A 19,698-nucleotide genomic window follows, 5' to 3' on the forward strand; every position below is an offset into this window, starting at 1 on the left:
GAATGAGAAAAGCACTACAGCTGCATTTTACCCCCTCACTCAGGTCAGGACGTTAGTTCTGGAACCTAATGACAAACAGCAGCACAGCTCATCAGGGACCATTGGTCACCTGAATGCAGCAATGGGGCTGTTTGGGATAGTGGCTGTGCCGGAATGTGAGTTAAGGCCATTTGCTTACTGGTTTGTTTGCTTTAAGTGGCGAGAGAGTAGGCAGAAATTGCATTAAATGCCTGTGGTCTCTCTTATTTCTGCTCACAGATGTTTTGTAAGGCTTAAATCGTGGGTGATTCTGACCATTAAAGCATTAATCTGTTCAAGAGGGCAGCCCAGTCCCTCTGCTGAGGGGTGAACACAAAAACACTCATCTTATTCCAAAGGTCATGGCCAACAGTCGCAGCAGCTGCAGGGCCCTGCGGGCGCAGCTCTGTGCGGAGCCTCCCCAGCTCCGTCCCGCACTGCCCAGGGATGTGACTTGCTTCAGCAATGTGGCCGTGCCGGCGCAGCCCCTGGGATCCACACAGTTAGGAAGAAAAATTGCCTTTCCATTTTATATTACACTGGTTTGAATAAGGAAAAGAGTTGTGCTGGCCTCAGTGCGGGGCTGCGCTGCCTCGCCGCTAGGGTTGGCGACAGCTCCCGCACCTCGACAAGGGTTTGGGATCTTCCACGAGACCCTGGGCTGGGTAGGTGGAGACAATTAGGAATGATCTGACCTGTGCACTGAGGGCGCTGGGCTCGGCTGGCACAGCCTCCCCTTGGTCCGGAGGGAGCCTGTCCCTCGCTGCCGGCCGCCTGCTTTGACGTGATTTTTCAGGCATTAGCAGCAAACTTGCCATTCCCTATTTCAAAAGGAAAAATGGAATCCAATTGCGCCTCAGATGCAGACGGTCCCTTGCACAATATTTCCTACACCTCCTCTCCAGATAAGCCACCTTTTAAGATGATGTATTGTACCACTTACCTTTTATAGTGTTCCACCTAGCGAGGGCTGCGGAGATCCACTCTATATTTAGTCACAAGTAAACTGATCCATTTAAAACGTAAAGTTGGATGTATGGGGCAGGGTAAAATGGGGGCCAAGCTAGTTATGGGAAGATTTCACCCCCTAAAGTGTTGTAATGAAGCATTTTGGAGGGGGAAATAAGGAGAAGAAACTGCTGGAGGCTGGTGGTGGGAGGGGGGACCTGGCTTGCTCTTTTGTTTTTTACCAAAGGCGAGAAAGGGAAAATGGTTCTGGTGTTTGCTGCGTCCTTTTTAGATTGAATTCCAATTTGTTATTAGCATTTTATATTTTCCCTTCAGCTGATTATGTGTGCAGATTAAAAAGGCCTTATCTCCTGCCGCCCCAGCCCGCTCTCCGCCGGCTAATCCGGAGGGACGCGATCATTTACACGGTGCCATGCTAATACGGAAAGCTCCTTCACGGGGGGGTGTGTTGGGTATTTGGGTTTAGCACTGCTCATCATCTCCAGGTCTGTAATCTGCATTCCACCATGCAGTTAGAGGGATTCTCTGTCTTTCCATACAACCCAAATATCGCGTATCACGTGCTTTCCAGGCTCCTCTTCAGAGTGGAGGTTTGAGAGCACAGATGCAAATCATTCCCCTGCATCCCTTATTGATCCAAATGGTTGTTGCTTTACTGTGAATTTTAACCCTCGGAAAATCTGTCAGAGTGAGAGGAAAACTGATTATTTTAGCTGCTCACCCTGCAGACTGCAGAGCCAGCTCAGCCCTCACACCCTGGGGCCACCCGGTGAGCAATAACCCACACCCCAAATTCCAGGCTAAAGCACATAAATGAAGTATCATTTCCTGACTTCACCAAATCAATACCTACTTGATGGTGACTTAAAAACACCAGACAGCTTTCCTAGACCGAAGCCCTTGGATAAATGAAGTTGTCATTGACTTCTGGTGTATCTGGTCTGTGTGAGATCCTAATTAGGACAGGATCATAGTAACGGGAGGAGATAATAGACCTATTGGATCAAGTCTGTCTGCCTGCAGTTGCAGCATATTATCCCCTTGCTGTAAGCTGAACCCAGCGTTGAACAGTGAATTGTTCAAGTCTTAGGTGGACCTGGCTTGTGGTTAAAAAATACACAAAACTAGTGGAAGTATTCCCTGAGAATTTATCAGGAGGGCCTTGGGTTTCCATTCTGGCATTTGTTTTCCCTACTCTAGAAAAGAAAAGGCTTTCTGCTGAAAAATCCAAGTCCCTGAGTAAAGTTGTGAGCATTTCTCCAGTGCAGAACAGGGCTAATTATAGTCAATATACAGCAATAGTTTTGGAGACCTCAAACCTCTGAAACTAGCAAAAATAATTCTGGGGACATCTGTGCCAAGCTGTCTTGCAACACACAGAGCCCCTTGTCAGGAGCTTGGCCTTGACTGTTACACGTCTCTGACTGCTCTGGGGGAAATCCCAACGTTAGGATACACTTTCCTTGGCTCTAGCAGGGCCAGCCTGACCCCAGCTGCAGTCGTGCAGGATTGGCAAACTCTTCCCAGCACTGCCCCCAGTAAACTTTGCAACTGGGCTGCTTGAAACTTAGAAATCAGGGGAAATGTGGGAATACTCCTTGAAGCGGGTTCAGTCCAAGTTTTGGGACACCTGAGCTACTCTGAGCTCAAGCTCTGTCTTATCGTTCAAAGCTGCATGCTTTGTCCCTGCCTGCAAAGCGGGCTACTGCCCCGCACACTCCTGCTCTGGGATGCTCTGGGCACCTCCCGGAGCTGCGTGTACCCAGTACCGGCTGCAGCTCTGGGGCTCAGCAGCCTGGGGGACTGCTTCATGCTGCCCATAGATGGTACTTACAAAATCAAACCCCCACAACTCCTTCAGCACCCCTGCCAAAGCAGGAGCTGTTGGTGCCCCTCGAATCTCTCCATTTTCACCCCTTCTGTCTCTCTGAACTGCCCTGTTGAATCCGGAGCTTTAAGAAGATGAAAGTGTTGGGGAAGCGGTGGCAGCAGAAAGCTGTTTATTTGCTCTGCGGGTGCACAAGGCCCTGGACACATGGAAAAGACTCTTTGATTAACGTCGGCTTCCTCTTGGCACTGTTTGACGGAACAAGGCTGAGACACTCCATTTCAGTGAGCCTGTGTCGAGCAATGTGTATTAGAGAGTCCTCAATTTCACACGTGCTTACTCCTGAGTGAGTTTCGCATAAAAGGATTAAGGAGAGAGGAAGTGCAGAGGAAATGGGATGTTAGACACCTTGTTAAACGGGCTGTCAGGGTTTCTGGAGCGTTCATTCTAACTCTATTCCACTCTGCATAGAGGGCAGGCCATTACCCGGGGATCACAGGGGCCTCTTCTATGCTGGGAGTCAGGAATTACTTTTTCAAAGAAGAAAGGAGAAGCAGAGATGAAAATAGTAACGTGATTGTTGTCGTCATTGTTATGATTTTATTCTGATTGATGTTTCTGCTGGGGGGAACATGGGACATGATTAGCACGAGCTGCAGGGAGTGAACCTTTAGCTGCCCTTCACCAGTTCAGTTCTGGGATTTGCAGGGAGGAAAGTGGGAGAGGAAAACCTGGGGGAAGGCTCAGTAAGGCAAGTCAGGAGGGGAGATGCTGTGCAGCATGGCCAGACACTGACCCAAGCAGACCAGAGGGCACCAAGGCATCTCCTGGCCCAGGCTGTCCCGAGGGAGACAGGGACAGCCACACTCTGCCTTGGTACCTTTGCTCAGAGAGATGCTGTGAAACTTCCTGAATCACTGCTGACTCAAAGGGGGTTTGTGAGGGGGAAGGTGTGACTGCAGATGGGTTTTCCATCCCAGCTGTGGTCCAGGTGGCTTTTGCAGGAGTGCTGGGGTGGGCTCTGGCATGTTCAGCAGCAAACACCTCTGTTTTCCAAGTCTGGCCCCAACCAACGCAGCTAAGGCAAATGCACAGTTTGGGGCCAGAACTCCAGGTTACCATAGATAAAGTAAGCAGGTTTCCTGAGCCAGGATCCTTTTCTGGGTCACAGCTCACCTGTCCAAACTTGCTATGGGATTTTGCAGGGTGGATATTGAAGGGTGCAGATGGTGGTATTCAAGTGAAGTTTATAAGTAATGCAGTTTCACATCAGGTTGTTTCCTCCAAGTCAGATCCATTTTAAGAGCAGTGATGAAACAGGGCTTCAGAATCCACTCTATGAGCATCCAAATTAAAAGCTAAATAGGATGTAGCTTTCAGTTTGGCTGTATCTTCATATGTCAACACTCATTATCCTCATATGTCACCACTCCGTAGCCTTGCTCCCTGAGCCTGGTGAGCTGTGCCTCTCTCCTCTCCTCTCCTCTCCTCTCCTCTCCTCTCCTCTCCTCTCCTCTCCTCTCCTCTCCTCTCCTCTCCTCTCCTCTCCTCTCCTCTCCTCTCCTCTCCTCTCCTCTCCTCTCCTCTCCTCTCCTCTCCTCTCCTCTCCTCTCCTCTCCTCTCCTCTCCGCACAGAGACAGCTTTGTCCTGTCACAGCTCCTGCCCCCATGGGCTGCTCTGCTCAGACACCAGCACAGCCTAGCTGTGCTCCTTTGGGGAGCAGCTTTCCCTATTTCTGCCCCAAAGCTCCACACCCAGCAGCTGGTTAGCAAGGACAGAAGTGCCAGTGGCTGAGCAAAGGGAGACTTTGGGATCTTTCCCCCACCACTGACCATGAGGAATTGTTTGGCCGTCCCCATTCCCAGCCCTGGCAGGCCTGTAGAGGGGTGTTTGCACTGAGGGCTGCAGGTTTTGGTGTGAGAAGTCCCACTGTTGGTATAAAATATAACCTCAAGTCATGTTTCTCAGAAATTACTGCTGGAGCATCACTGAGAGCAGTGCTGGTGCTGGGATGTGGGTCAGGACCAGGAGACCCACGTCTGTCACCTCTTATTGTTCCATATGCTTAGGCTTGGGTTTTGACGTAGAAAACTCCAGGTGTTGCAGATGGGAACAATTTGCCAGCACAGCCCCAGGGGCAGCAGCAGCACAGCACCTTTGCCTGGCTGGTGGAGGGAGCGGCTGGCCGGCTCTCACGGATGCTGCCCAGTGGGTGGGAGGTCCTGGATCTCTGTCCCACAGCTTTTCCCCACCACACCACCCTCCTTTCCCACTGTGCCGTCTTCTTTTCCCCCTACTCACTCTGCAGCTCCAGGCAAGGGTTTATTGGGGAGGAGGAAGGGGAACAGTAACAGGGGTGATTTGTGGCAGTGAACTCCAACTTCAGCTGAGCTTCCAGTGACTTTGGAGGGAGGCAGGAATTTCACCCAGATTCAGGAGTAAGATATATTGATAATAGATGATGTTATGTAGAGCATAACAGCTGTACCCTCAGCTGTCCCCTAAACTGCCCTGCCAGCAGGGAGACTGGCCAGTTCAGGTGTGGGATTTGCTCAGAGGTCTCCTCCAGCATCCCAGCACTGCTTCCCACTGCAGCTGCCCACGTGCTGTGCTCCCTGACAAAGAAACGTGTCAACCTCCAGGCTGGGGAGGGAGACGAAGAGTCTGGATAAAATTATCATTGCTGACTTAAAACTGGGAGTGGGGAAGAAGCAAGTTTGGCCATAAATAATCCCACACCTGGCCTTTTAATTCAGTTATCTCCTGGTTGGGAAAGTCGGATCTGCTGTGTGCTGTGGTGGTGCCAAGTTAATTACTTGAAAATGAGTGCCTGGGGTTGGACCAAGAATTTCTCATCAGCATTCAGCACCAGTGCCATGGTGTGAAGGAGACCCTGGCGCATGCTCGTAGCAGCAGTTTGCTGGCAGGTGGATGAAAGAGAAGGAGAGTGGGGCACTACTGGGTTTCCTTTGATTTTGAACAGGCTGGAACCTGGTTTAATTGAAAAAGCACTGGACGTAGTTGATGCTGGTTTGTTGTCTGTAGGCTGCACAGGAGACTGGCACTAGGAGGGGAAAGGCTTATCTCTGGGCATGGAGCTGAAGGTTTGGGGTCAGCTGAGCTGGGCTGAATGCTGAGGTCAAGGAGTGCTGAGGCTGTGGATGATGGCTGCCCCAAGAGCAAGAAAGGGAAGCAGGCCAGAACCACACAGCTGAGATGCTGATGCTGCTCCGGACTCCCTCCTTCAGCAGCAACTGGGCCTTGAAATTCCACTTCTGGTGCCTTTTAGGGGGAAGTTTTGCTGTAGCCTCGCGGTTTGTTAACCCCAGGCAGCTCTGCAGAGCTGCCAGGATGCTGCTCAGGCCACTGGCAAAGTCCAACCCTGCCCTTGTTCTCCCAGAAGTGTTGGGAGTGCCCATGTGTCTCCAGCCCTGAGCCAGCACCGGGCTGGCAGCACGGCAGGGCGGGCGGGCTGCGAAACCCACAGCCTCTCCCTCCCCCTTCCCATCCCACCAGCACTCGCCAGCTGAATACAAATGCAGATATTACAGGGAAGAGAGGGAGGAGAGAAGGTGCAGCTCCAATACTAAATAGCTGGGCCCTTTAAGCCATTTGGCCAGACCTTATCGTTAAAAAGGAGGAAAAAAAAATAGTCTCTATAGGATTCTTTGAGTCATTGCTTCTTATGTGTAAACAGAGGGCGGCAGCTTACATAGCAAACTCAGCCTGGAATAGCTTGAGGTGATTAACAGTTGTTTGATTCCTCGAAGATTTCCACATGCTTATGCCAATCCAACTGGGAAAGGCAGAATAAATATTTTGAAATATGCCCCTTCTTTTGTAAATTAGGCATGATGAGTGCTGCTTAACCAGTTAGCTCTGAGTTACAGAACTGGGTTTGTTCAGCAAACAGTAGCAGAAGGGCAGCGCTGGTTGCTGCCGCCTGCGAGCCGGGAGCTGGCTGCAGCCGTGCCTCTGCAGCCCCCACACCCAGCAGTGCTCCCCAGTACCCTCCTGTTTATACCCCCATTGACTGGAGGGGAAGTGGCAGCTGAAGCAATTTGTCAGCACGCTGCTTCCCAGCCCTGGGCTTCTCACCTTAACTCCCCTAATTCCCTCTCCTGTAGATTATTTGGGTGCCAGCCTTGCTAGACACTGATAATGTATGAATTGCAACAGGCTCTGCCTCCATCAGAGTGATGGGCAGAGGTGAGCTGGTACCAGCTTAACCCCTGGAATGAAATTGGGGTTAGAGGAGACGGCTGGAACCTGCAAACTGCTGCTGGCAGCTCCATCTGCATGGCCAGCACCAGTACCTGGTCACTAGGAAGGGCTTTGCTGTTGAAAGGGGGCTCCCAGGGTGTTTGGGGTTAGAGGCACAGCAGGACATAGGAACAGGAAAATGAGGATGGCAGCGTGCTCAGCAGCAGGACACGTGCCCAGTCTGCTCCCTGTGCCTGGGGCTGCAGTGTGTGGCCACCCCTGCCCCCTCCCCAGAGCTTCCCCAGCTCACACCTAACCAGAGGGAAAATTTACAGTTGATGTTTATGGCCAAAGAAAACTTTTTTCTTTAAAATGAATTGTGGCATCCATAGTTGGTTTTTCTCTTTGTTTCCTCACAAGTGATAGGGTTGTAAAACATAAAGAAATACTGAATCACTTGAACCATAGAGGGTGTGCTTAGCAGTTGCTCTGTTCATTCCCATTACAGGCAAGGGGAAGAATATCTCATATTTAGTCCCAGTTTTATAACAACACTTCCCAACCCACCTGGGGACCACAAAAGTGCTTTACATGCATTAATGAAACAAACAGTGCCACCTCCAACGGGACAGTTAGGTTTTATCTCCCCCTTGCACGTGGTCAGACTATGAATTGCCTCCTTCAATGTCACAGTTTAGATTTTATCTAGTGACCAGCATGTACTGGTGTCTCAAATTTTAGGGATCCATCCTGATGTGCCCAAAAGAAACCTATTGCTTTTATTCACTTTGATTTTACTAAAGACAAAGTCTTTTTCTTTTTTACCTGGATGGGAAAGGCTGGCACAAACTCATTTGTCAGGGCTTTTTCCTTGCCCAGAGAGTTTGCAGAAAAGCCAGCACTAGGTGAACCTGCTTTAGCGCAGGGGGTTGGGCTGGATGATCTCTAGAGGTCCTTTCCAACCCACATCATTCTAAGATTCTGTGAAACCAACTGCTGTTACCCTGCATCCCCTGTTGTACTGCAATCTTCCTTTGCCCAGCAACTGACCAGCTCTCAGTTTTCTACAATTGCACTTTCTTTGTAAAATCTACTTTAAAGAAAAAAAAATCTCAGAACTTCTGGACCATAGGGTAGCAGAAATATTAAGGCTGAAGGGAAGTACTTTATTTGCTAGATAAATAGGCTTGGTGACACTTTGGATATGTAGAAGGTGGTGAATAATTTCTTCTGCTTGGGCTATATATCCTTAGAGGACTCAATGAATTTTTCATTCTGGAAGATGTGTTCGGGTCATTAATTGCAGTTTGCCACAGGTCTGTTCCACTTTTGTCTGGGTAAAGCCTATCTCCTTCAACATACAACTCATTTACCCTTTGTAATCTATGTAGCATTTGCATTGTAAATTGCTTAGCTTAATTTAATACACGAGTAACCTTAGTAAACCTTTGGAAAGGATATTATGTGTGCTGTTAAAGAAGACAAGGCCTTTTCCCACATGCTGGGCTGGGCAGCGTGGCCAAGGGCTTGGGATTTACTCTCTGCACCAGCTTGGGTCTCCAGCAGAGCCTCGGCTGCCTCCGGCCTCGCAGCTCCCCTCCAAGCAGGATCTGGGACACCTGTGGTGGTTTCTAGTGAAGTGGGAAGCTGATGCTGTTGGCTCTGGAGCAGGGAAGGGGCTGTGTTTTTGCTTTGCGGGTATGGCCTCCAATGAAAAGTGAGTAGAGAGGACTTTAGCAGAGGATTGGGCTCTATGGAGTCTTGCTGGCACAAGGAAAACCCCCATGCTCAGGCTTCTCTCCTTCTGGGAGATGTATTGAATTCTGCTCTCAGGCACCAGTGGTGCAGCCCCAGCTCTGCTCACAGCTCCTGGTGGGCTTGTGTTTGAGAGTCTGTGGCTGGAAATTGTCTTCTAAGCCCTGCAAAGGTAGTGCCTCCAGGCAGTGCCGCGGCTCTGGGCTCTTGCACCTGGGGCCGTCTGTCACCATGGCACCGTGCCCAGCCTGAAGTTCTGCTGGAGCTCTGCCCTGGGGTGCAGGTGCCAAGAAACGAAGGTCTGTGAGGAGCAGGCTGCACCCCCCAGCCCCAGCTCCCTGGGAAGGAGCCCTTCTACCAGGATGCTCCCCAGGCATCCCCCTCCCACGGCAGGCAGGGTCGCCTGCATCCAACCACCTGCCTTTCCAGCAGCCTCTATTGACATAGAATAAACCAAAAATAACGTCAGCTGCTGCAGCACTGTGCATTGTTAATTCCTTGGAGTGAATCACAGCTCTGGGGTTCCTACAAGCAGTGTAGAGAGGAGCAAGACACAATAAGTATAAATTAAGTGAACTCCAGAGATTGGAAGAAGAGCTGTGAAATATTGCTTCGGGCCGAGAAGTGTACTCAACCCATTTTTAGAGCTACCTCAGGGAGACAGGGTGAGACTGGCAGACGACAGCGCGACAGAGTTGGGAGCAGCACGAGTAAAAACCTGCTGTCCCAGTACTTCTGGCCTCGTTGGAGTCAGGAAATTTCCAAAAGTTTCTTTTTTGTGATGTTTTCTGCCCCACTTTTAAACTGAAGCAGTTTGGAGGAGTTCAGCCAGGCATTTGAAATCTTTCCCTAGCACGAGGCGATGGCAGGAGGGTGGCTCATTTGACCGTTTGTCAGTCTGTACAGCAGCAGGAGCAGAGAGCCCCAGCCCACTGGTCCTTCCTGGCCATGGATGGCCCTGTGCCAGGCCCGTGCCAGCCTAGCTGCCATCCCCATGGCTTTATATGGCAGGGCTCGGTGGTGCTGGCACTGCTCAAAGCAACCCCTGCCTCCTTGCATGGGCCCTGCCATGGGTGAGGAGGGCAAACCAGCTAGGCAGTGAGACTTTCTCTCACAGATTCCTACCTGGATAAAAACTGCATGGAAAAGGTGCTGTCTGTTGGACAGAACTGTGGTGGCTGGTAGCTTGAGACTGCCATAGCCAGCACGGGAGGTGTCCTGCATATTTGCCCACATTAAAACGATCCATTTGCGTATTTGTATTACAGGAATTCATGTGAGAGTTAGCACAGCCTCTCACTCCTGTGGCAATCAGCAGCTCTGCCTTCCAGGGGGCTTCCCTGAGCAGAGCAGTGTTTTAATCTCCTCAATAAGAGAAGATAAAAGAATGGAGGAGCTGATCCGATAGACCTGGGGATAATGGTGTGCATTCTCTGCCTTCAGATAACAGCTTGGTGTGTAAAGAAAATAATCTATGCAGGAGAAGGTGTTGTGTATTGAGGATTGGAGGTGTATCAGGTGCAATTCCCCTGAGTCTGCCAGTCCTATGGGCTCACCCTGGGCAGCTCTTGCCTTTCATGCTGATGCTTCTTGCTCTGTGAGGTCCCTCCTGTCACTTCCCCTCAGCAAGGGTGCCTCTGTGTCAGCCCAGACAGGAGGAGAGACAGCAACTTGCAAGCTTGCTTTACTGGAGAACTTGCACAGTTCCTAGTTTGCAGCTGACTCTTGCTCAGGCTTGGCTTTGCAATCATGCTCTGGAGGCTGTTGTCCCTTGCCAGAGACAGCCTGGAGGTGCTCTCATGGGAAGCTCTGAAACAATGACTCCATCACCTGGGGCTGCAGTCACTCCTCTGCTTCTCCCATGGACAGCCCTGGGAAGGGAAAGCAGGGACCCCAAAGCCCTACATAAATAGAAAACTAGGGGTTGCAAAGCAGTACATAAGTACAAATCGAGCTGCCTGTGACCTCTCTTGATAACCACAGTCCTACAAACCAGAAGCAGAAGTTGCAAACAACACACCCCATACCAGGCAGCAAGTCAGGGCAAAGCCAGTGTTGGGCAGCTCCAGCTCTTCACCAGCTGCTTCAGGACCTGTTCTGCAGCCCATGTCAGTGAGAAAGCAAAGCCACATTCACGTGCTACTTTTGTTATTCTTGCTAGTGCCAGAGACAATAAACCTTCCAGTACTGCCCTGACCCCTCTGTGTCTGTGCAGCAGACAGCATTACACAAGGCTCCAGTCCTAACCCTCATCTCTGACTTGTTGCCATAAAATCTGTATTTACCATGAGGAATCTTACCTTGTGCATGAACATTAGCCTGTCTAGAGTGCAGTCATATTGGTAAGCAAAGAACAGAAACTTGTGTGTGCTTGTTCTGTCTCCGAGGGTTATCCATGTTTCAGAGCCGTGTCTCTGCCTTGCCTCATTGTTGCCCATCAGATGAGACACATTCACTGGGATGGGAACGAGGATCTGGAAGGTGGTGAGGAGGGGAGAAGGTATGTTGAGTAGTACCTTTCACTGAACAAATCAGAGAGGTTGCCAGCAGCCTGCCACAGTAAATATGCACGTTAAATCAAATCAGATCTGTGGCAATAGTAAAGATTTAATAGTAGGGGGTTTGTTTTCTCTCTACCATAAACACAGAGATGTGAGCACTTCATGGTGAGAACATCTGTGGACTGGGCAGGAGGTGTCAGAAGCTGGATCTAACATGCAAGACTTCTCTTCTGTGGCCAATTAAACAAATTGCAGCAAAACAGCATTTTATTAGTATTTGCCCATAGCAGTCGCCTGCTGCAATAAATTTCCTTCAGGCACACGCGAGAAAGGGGAGGAAAAATTGGCACGTTAACCAGTGAATGGTGGAGAGAGCACACCGCAGCATAGCCTCTGGGGCTGCTCAATACCAAAGTGCCTGTCTCCAAAAACAACTGCTCTGCTTTATCATAAACATGGTGAGTTATGAGATGCTGTACAGTGTGCTGTGCACAAATAATAATGATGAGGAGGAGGCAGGAGGGAAGGATGCTTTCCCAAAGCAGTGGGACAGACAGGAGTTAGGATAACAAAACTTATCCCAATGCCTCTCCTCTACCCTTCTGTTTAATTAGAACTTAAATTCTTTAAGAAGTCATCCTTGCCCATTTACCCTGAGCCTATTCAGCCCTCTGATTCCCATGTGATTCTTTTAAGCACAAGTTTTGTCTCTCTTGTATTTTTTTCCTTTTATTATTCATACTTTTAAGGGAGAACCCCTTAAAAGCCCCTGTGAATGGGGGCTGCAAATTCAGCCAAGTCCATCCCCAGCATCACTTTGCTGGCGTTCCCTGGGATTTCTCAGGTCTGAATATGCCAGCACATTTCTTGGCTGAAGGCCTGGCATGGTTATAGACAGGGGTGATAATTGTTAGTGTGGTGTAACTGAGACACTTTTTGTATATTAGATTTTTTGGATGCTGGAGAGAGGTCAAATGAGAACTTTGGCGTTTTTTTAGGGTTTTTTTCCCTTTTCTCTCTTTCCCTTTTTTTTCTGGGCCAAAGTGTCACCATCCAGTTGATAAAACCCCGTCCCCACTGATAACTGTCTTTCTTATATCTTGTACCAAATGAGGAAGCACCTCAGATCAAACCATCTTCTCCAGAGAGGTCCTGGGGCAATAAAAAGTACTAATAAATACCCCAAATCATTGAGGTTACTTCAAACAGATAACGTTCCTGCTACATAACTCCTCTCTGTTACAAGAAATGCGCTGTTTGTTGCTTGGTTATCTCCATATTTTATGTGGGAAGCACCATTCATATCTGAGTAGTGTCACCACTGTCCTGGGAATTCCTCATTTTCTGTTGCAGTTATCAACAGCCTTCTGTTCCCAGCAGCCTCCTGTTGCTGTTTGCTCTCCTGTTTCAAGCTTTTCAGCATGATCAGGTGAAGAGATAAATAACTCTAACTGCACTCCTGATTGATAGAAAATTAATGTTCAACAATTACCTCCTTTAAAATATGCCATTTAAGACTGCCTAAAAATGTCGACTTTCTCCTTCTTTTTTTTTGCCCAAGAACAACAAAATCAAGGCAGCAGATTATTACTGGACATTAATTATCTATCTTTAATGAAGTAGCTGACCAGGTTGGCTGTTGATGGATTACACCTATGAAATTGTGTTGCTGTTGATACATAGGATATGTTTAGATGGCATCAGCCTTTTGACTTAAGCATGGATTTGATTTATACTTCATTAACATAATTCCTAACACACTGCTGCTTTGAAAAAGAAAATTAGTGTCTAACCAGGAGCTAACAAGTTTAATGACTTGCTTGAAGGAAAACATAACCATTGACTGTGAATAAGCAACTAGAGGCATTAATATGTTGTTGTTGTTACTGCTCTTGTTTTTATGAATCTGCATTTATAGGGGAAAGTTTCTGTAGTGCTGCTGTGAGTAGATGGGCACAGGTTTTCTCTGGCACCTTAAACTACTGGATCTCAAACAGAAGTCATTCCTTCTACTATCCTCATTCTGCTCAGGACAAAATGTCCTTGCCAGGGCTCCCCAGTAAAGCAATGGCGAGGACTGCAGCTGGAGGCCACATCCAGTGCTCACCAGCTCAGCTTTGGATAAGCATGTCTGGAGGCAGCTGCTGCAGAAGCAATACAAAGCACGCAGAGATGGGCGCGTTGGGCTTCCAGACACGATTCTCATTTATTTCCATTTTGCAAATACTGGGTTTACTGATGATTGCCTGCTAAAGTTTTCTATCAAAGAAGGCTTAGCTAAATAGCTGGCAAGCCTCTTTTCTTCTCTTCTCTCAAAAAATGAATAGTCCTTTTTTGTTCTTTAAATTATACCATGTTAGCAGATAAACAAGGCAAAAAATTGAAGTAGTCCAAGAGATCTAGGTGGGTACATGAGCAAAATGAGCTCAGCTAGTGAGAACGCACCCACTGAGGAATGAGAAATTCAAATAGCAGGATGGAGTAGGACTTTGCTGCCTGAAGAGAGGGAAAAGGAGGGTGGCTGGGCTGAAATGAGAAAGCACAGATGAATTCGGGTGATGGTTCTATGAACTTTGCTTTGCTTTCCTTTCGTTGCCCAGCATACCAGCGAGCCTGGCTCACCAGCCACTCTGTAGCGCCTGTGTTCACTGACCTCTAGCAAGTCACCTGTGCATAGTGTTGCTTGAGGCTTGTCCATAACTCCCTGGGTGTTGTTGAATTGATATCTGCAGGCTCTGGCATCTTCTGATATGGATGATGGGTCTCTGACTTGTCAGTGGTTTATGGGAACTCTTTTAGAGATGAGATCCTGTTAGGCACAGTACTTGTGTTGTCCTTGTCTCTAACAGGCATCAAAAAGCCACTAGAATCCTTAAGAGCTTTATGCTTTAAACTCTCCATGGTTTTTGGTTTGCAGGTGATATTGAAGGGGTTTTAGTTTAGTTTAGTACCTGCCTGATCCAGAGGGCAAGCTGCAGCCGTGGCTCTCGCTCCAGAGGCCCATTCCACTCCCTGCCTGTGTCCTCCTCCTGCTTGGCATCTTGACACCTTGGGCTTTGATTAATGAGGTGCTCTTCCCTGCGCTATACGAATCCCCGTTAGGTTTGGTGCTTATTAATTACAGCACAGCACCGTCAGCATATTTAGAATTGGGGTCCCTGCTTTCCTAATTCTCTCCTTATTTCATGTTGCTTTTTTTCTCTGGTTCCCTATTGCCTGTGTCTCCTGCTCCTCCTCGGGGTCACTGATGGATGAGGTTTCAGCAGCAGTGGATGCCACGCTGCCTGAGCCGAAGGTCAGTGCTGGAAATGGCTCTGGAGAAAGCAGCTGTTCAGCAATTCCCCCCTGCATGGTGCCCAGCTCCCACTGCCACAGCTGCCTCTCACCCAGAGCGGCTCCCTCACAGGCACCCAGACCCAGGCTTTTTCCACTGCCACCTCCTGCATCCCATCTTGATTTCGTAAAGGGACTTAAACATTTCGTTGTTCAGACTTGGTGTGTCCTCTGAATTAAAAAAGAATGAGACATGTTGAATGCAGAGCACTGCATGTATTGTCAGGGAACAGGTTGTCTTTTATGTCCAGTTGCTCTCCTGTTGTCACCTCTCCTGCAACTCTGATTGCTGTTAGTTGGGTTTGAGCAGGACAGTGCCCAATCTGTATTGCTCAGTGTTGTGTAAGTGTGCAAATATCCCAGCTCAGATGGCAGCTCTGCCACCCTCAGCATTGTGCCACATGGTGCACAGGGACAGTCCCAGGTCGTGCTAAGAAGATAAAGAGAGCACAGGAAAGGGAGCTGAGGAGGAAAATGCAGGGTGCATGCCTGCAGCACAGAGAGGATGCAATCTCAGAGAGTCAGCTGTTACCCCTGAATGCAGTTTGCAGGTGAAACACCAACAGCCAGGGGGTACAACAGCAGAGCTGGAGCCTGAGCTGTGCCAAGGGGGCTGCACTGTGCCAGGCTAGCACTGACCTATCTTCACTCCCCCTGAAATAAAACAGACCTTTGCCTCTTCCACTCCTACACCTTTTCATTAAGAAAACCTCATCACTTGGATGGGAAACAGTGAGGACCTATGGACCACTACCAAACTGCAAGCAGTAATACCTGGTAATTGGGCAGGGGCAATTGTGTTTCATGTGCTAGGCATGGAAGAGGACAGCTTGGACAAAGAAATGATTTAGTGAAGGCTTCATGCAAACTCTGAACTTCTCAGTTCCCAGTTTAGATGCAGCCATCGCTAGTAATTCAGGGAGGTAGCACCCAAGTGACAGGGAACAGGCTGTGTCACCTTCCTCATAAGCATTGGAGTGCTGAGGCTGGTGCCAGCCGGGCAGCTCAGGAGGAGAGCTGCACAGTGCCAGCAGCCAGCAAGCCGACAGGCTCCATGGTACACTTTCATTAGCCTATGGCTTCACCTCTCACAAAACAACACGGGAATTGATAGTACATGAACACACACATCTCTGCCTGAAGTCACTTACCTGATAAACACCCTGGCAGGAAGAGGGCAGGCACGATAACAAAGCAAACAGCATCCCCCTTAATCTGGTTTTAAAACTTTTCTCTGATAACGGGATTGCTATTTTATTACCAGTCACTGTTCAGCTCTTTTACATGACTGAAGTAAACACCACAGTAATTTATACTGTCCTCCCAGATCAGCTTTGCCCTCTTTTACATCTTGCCTTGCAAATAATAAGGCAGCCCACAAAGCCATTTGTTTCCTAATGACAGGGGTTTCCATAGTGAGCAGATTAAGGAGGAGGAGATTAGAAGATTATACACCAGGCAGGATTCACAGGTTCACAGGTTTATGGGGCTTTGGAGATCCAATGATTAATGCATTTCTTAAATGAAACTTTCTTTAATGACAGGTAGAACAGAGGAAACCATGTGTTTTAATTGGCAGAATTTATTCAGCAATTTCCATTGCTGGTGCCTAAAGCACCCAGAAAAGGTGTGTGCAGTGATCAGTGCCACTGCTGCAGCGGCGAGCAGGGTGGGAGATGCACTGTGCCAGAGTTGCCCCAGATGGATGCTGATAGCAGCACTGTGACTTGTGTCTGCCGAGACTGAGCTCTGCACCCCTTTCTGCTCAGACTACTGCTGGTGTGCTGGGATAGCAGGATGGAGATAGCAGGAACAAAACTGCTTCTCCATCGGGACCATATGTGCCAGCTGTACTGTTGTTAGTTATCATGGCACTGTGATAGTGGCCCAGCATCTTTGTGCTGGACAAATTGTTCCCCAAGAGCCTTACTTGCATGATGAGGTACAGTACAGAGGAAACAGAGATGATATCCAGGACATGTATGGTGGCAGATAGCTTCAGTGGAAAGACTAAGGGACTTGGGAAACCTAAAATCCACAGAAACCCTGTGGAAAAGGACATAGCTGCTAAGGCTCTGCACGGATGAGTAGTGCAAAGTGTCAGTGCTCTGGACAAGAGGGCTGCAGGGAGCCCAGGATTGCCCAGGGGGCATTGTTTGTTGCCTGAATTCCCCACAAAGAATCCTAGGTTTGTATTAGGAAGCTGAAACGTAAAACTCTGGAGCGATTCAGAATATCTTTTATACCTTTTGGTTTAAAGAAGCTGGAAAGGAAAAAATTGGGAATGAAACTTTGACAGTGTTCTTCTCTCTAATTTTCTGATGAAAAATCAAAACAGCAGGAAAAGAAGCAGCACTTGCTTTCATTTTGTTGGAAACCCAATTTTCCACAAAAAGTAGGTTTCAATGGAAACTTTCCACCTCTCCCTTGTCTATTGTTTTAACGCTGGCTGCCTTCTCCCTACGGAAGCCCGTGAGAGTTGTCTTGCTCGAGGGGACACCTCAGAGCCAGAGGAGAAGGATGCAAAGAGCCATTTCAGATGACCCAGGAGGACAATTCCAGATTAGGTGCCTGAAATGAGCTGCGGAGATGTCGGTTTCTGGCACGCTGACCTACATGCCAGTGAGGCCAAGAGCTTATCTTGGTTTCTTCGTGGTGTCTGCACTGCAGTGTGAGCAGCTCATTGCTGGTGTGCTCACCTTGCAAAGCCCTGTGCCAAGAGCCAGTGTCCTGGCCTTACTGTGCCTGGGTCAGGGTTGAGGCTCAGGGAAATCAGGGACTCAGCCTCAGCCCAGCTCTGCCCTGTGGAGCACCAACACCAGAGGTGAAACGCATGGGGAAGGGATTGGAGCAGGGGGACAGCTCTAACAGCATCAGGCAACCATCTCTCTGCAAAGGCTGACTTGCCTTTTGTCTGGTTGCCTGCACAGAGAAGCTGTGGATTTAGCAACTGGTTTTGCAAACCCCTTCCTCGCTGTCTGGAGGTGGCTGCTGCAGCTCCGTGCCTGCCCATGCCAGGATAGAGACCTTCCACAAGACCATCTATCTGACTCCTTTCCCATTGGTAAAGTAGTTTTCAATCGAGGGTTTAAAATGAACAATAAAGGCTTAAAACAAGCCAGGCTGGGCTTTTATAAGCCAGAGCATACTGACATCCAGGCGGAGCTGGAGGGTGGTGGGAGCCTGCGCTCCAGCATCGAGGCTTCAGGTCGGCCCGCCAAGACAACTCAATCAACTTTGGCTCCTCAAACAATACCCCTGGCCTGCCAAAAGAGACAATGCAGACAGGACTCTTGAACCAAAGGGCTGAGGGAGCCCTGTCAGCCTGGATTACAGGAATGCTTAAGAGTTAATTAAATTACAATTTGCTATGCTGCCAGTTCACATGAAGCTGCAACATCTGTGGATGGACTGAGGAAAGGGAGGGAGCCGGGCAGAGGGATGCCGTCCTGCCTCTGGGGCTGCAGATCTCCACCTGCTCTTTGGCAATGCTGCACTGCAGCCAAACAGAGAAGGCACAAGATTCATGGAAAGAGCTTAATCTGTGATACACTGATATCTGTGGTTTTAGAAGTCTTCAAGGGAATGGGAGCTGAGTGGGGTGCAGCAGTCTGCCCCAGGTCCCAGGGTCTAACTGACTCGTCAGGATAAAGCTCAGCAATGCCAACTTGCAGAATGAAAAAAACAAAAGGTACTAGAAAAATCATAATTTTAGGGATTTTGTACATTTGCTTTAAACTATCGAGGCTCAGCTTTTGAAACTTTCCTCCACACTCACTGCTTTAGAACTGTCAGACTTCCTTGTTTTCCCCTGAATTCAGGAGCTGGAGCTCTAATGAAACCTTCAGTGATGCTCTCCTGAGGTCTCCACAAAATTCTACACAGAGCCTCAGCAGTGGTTTGGAAGTCTCTAGGCAGGCTTCTCATGACCCTGCAGCTCTGGATTTTCCTGCTGTGAACTTAGAAGTCTCTGAGTTTGTAGGTCTTTTGAATCTATCGGTCAGTCTGTCTGCTTTTCTCTGTTTTCCTGTTTGCAGCCAAACTATTAAAGGCTGAAAGCAGGAGCTTCGCTCCAAACAAGTGCAGGCACATACATACAACCTGAGGAGTAGCAGGCGAACAGTTCTGTGGTAATAAGCTCCATGCTGTGCTCAAAAAGGGCACTTAATTTTTCATTCTTAAATGCTGTGATGTTCTTGTCTTCCGGCTTCACCAAAACTCCTCCATGGAGATGGATGGGCCATGCAGAACACAGTTATCAGAAAGATTAAGCCAGGACTTGTCATTTTTTATATCAGCGTGCAGTCAGGCTGACGAGTGATGTCCTCTTAGCTCCTGGGATGCGTCCGGTACCTTTAGTGCCAGTAGTAAAAAGGACTATAAAAAATACCATAGAAGAAAGGGTAATGATGAAATTTAACTGCTCCCTAGCACACACCTGGGGTCTAGTAATCTGGAAATGGGGGGTTCAGGTGCTTCATCTTTTACTGCCTTGTCCTTGTCTGTAAGTTTAAGGTCCTTCCACTGAACCATAACATATTGTGGTCAATGCAAAGAGCCAGTCCTTGGCCCCTGCACAGCCCCTGGAGACAGGCAGCGATGTTTCAGCATGGGCTGGGTGCTGCTGGCTCTGGCCAGTGAGTCCCTCTCACTGCCTGAGGCAGCACCTAGCAAAGCAACTCAAGGCATGTTGTACCTAACAGGTCAGCATTACTTTATTAAGTTTCAGGATTGCAGCCCGCCCCTGTGTTATTAATCTAAGAAACAACTGATACTAAATGATCATGCTACATTAAATTTATAGACCCTTGCATATAGCTTCTATTGATCTTTTTTCAAGCATCATAAATATGTGATGGAGTGTATATGGCAACGCTTTCCCCACCACTCCATTAATGGTGGTTAAACTTTTCATCTCTGTGGCGGAAATGGGCAATGTGTCTCTGCGGGCAGGGGTGTCCTGGCCAAATCATTTGTGTTTTCATTACCAGCAGAGGGATTTCTATTGCGTTTCTTCTTTCCCTAAGTTTCCTCTTTTTCTCTTCCCACCTGGGATCTGTCACTTTTTCCTTACAGATCTTCTGTCTCTC

The sequence above is a fragment of the Colius striatus genome, chromosome 20 (genome assembly GCF_028858725.1).
Source record: "Colius striatus isolate bColStr4 chromosome 20, bColStr4.1.hap1, whole genome shotgun sequence".
Taxonomy (NCBI): Eukaryota; Metazoa; Chordata; class Aves; order Coliiformes; family Coliidae; genus Colius; species Colius striatus.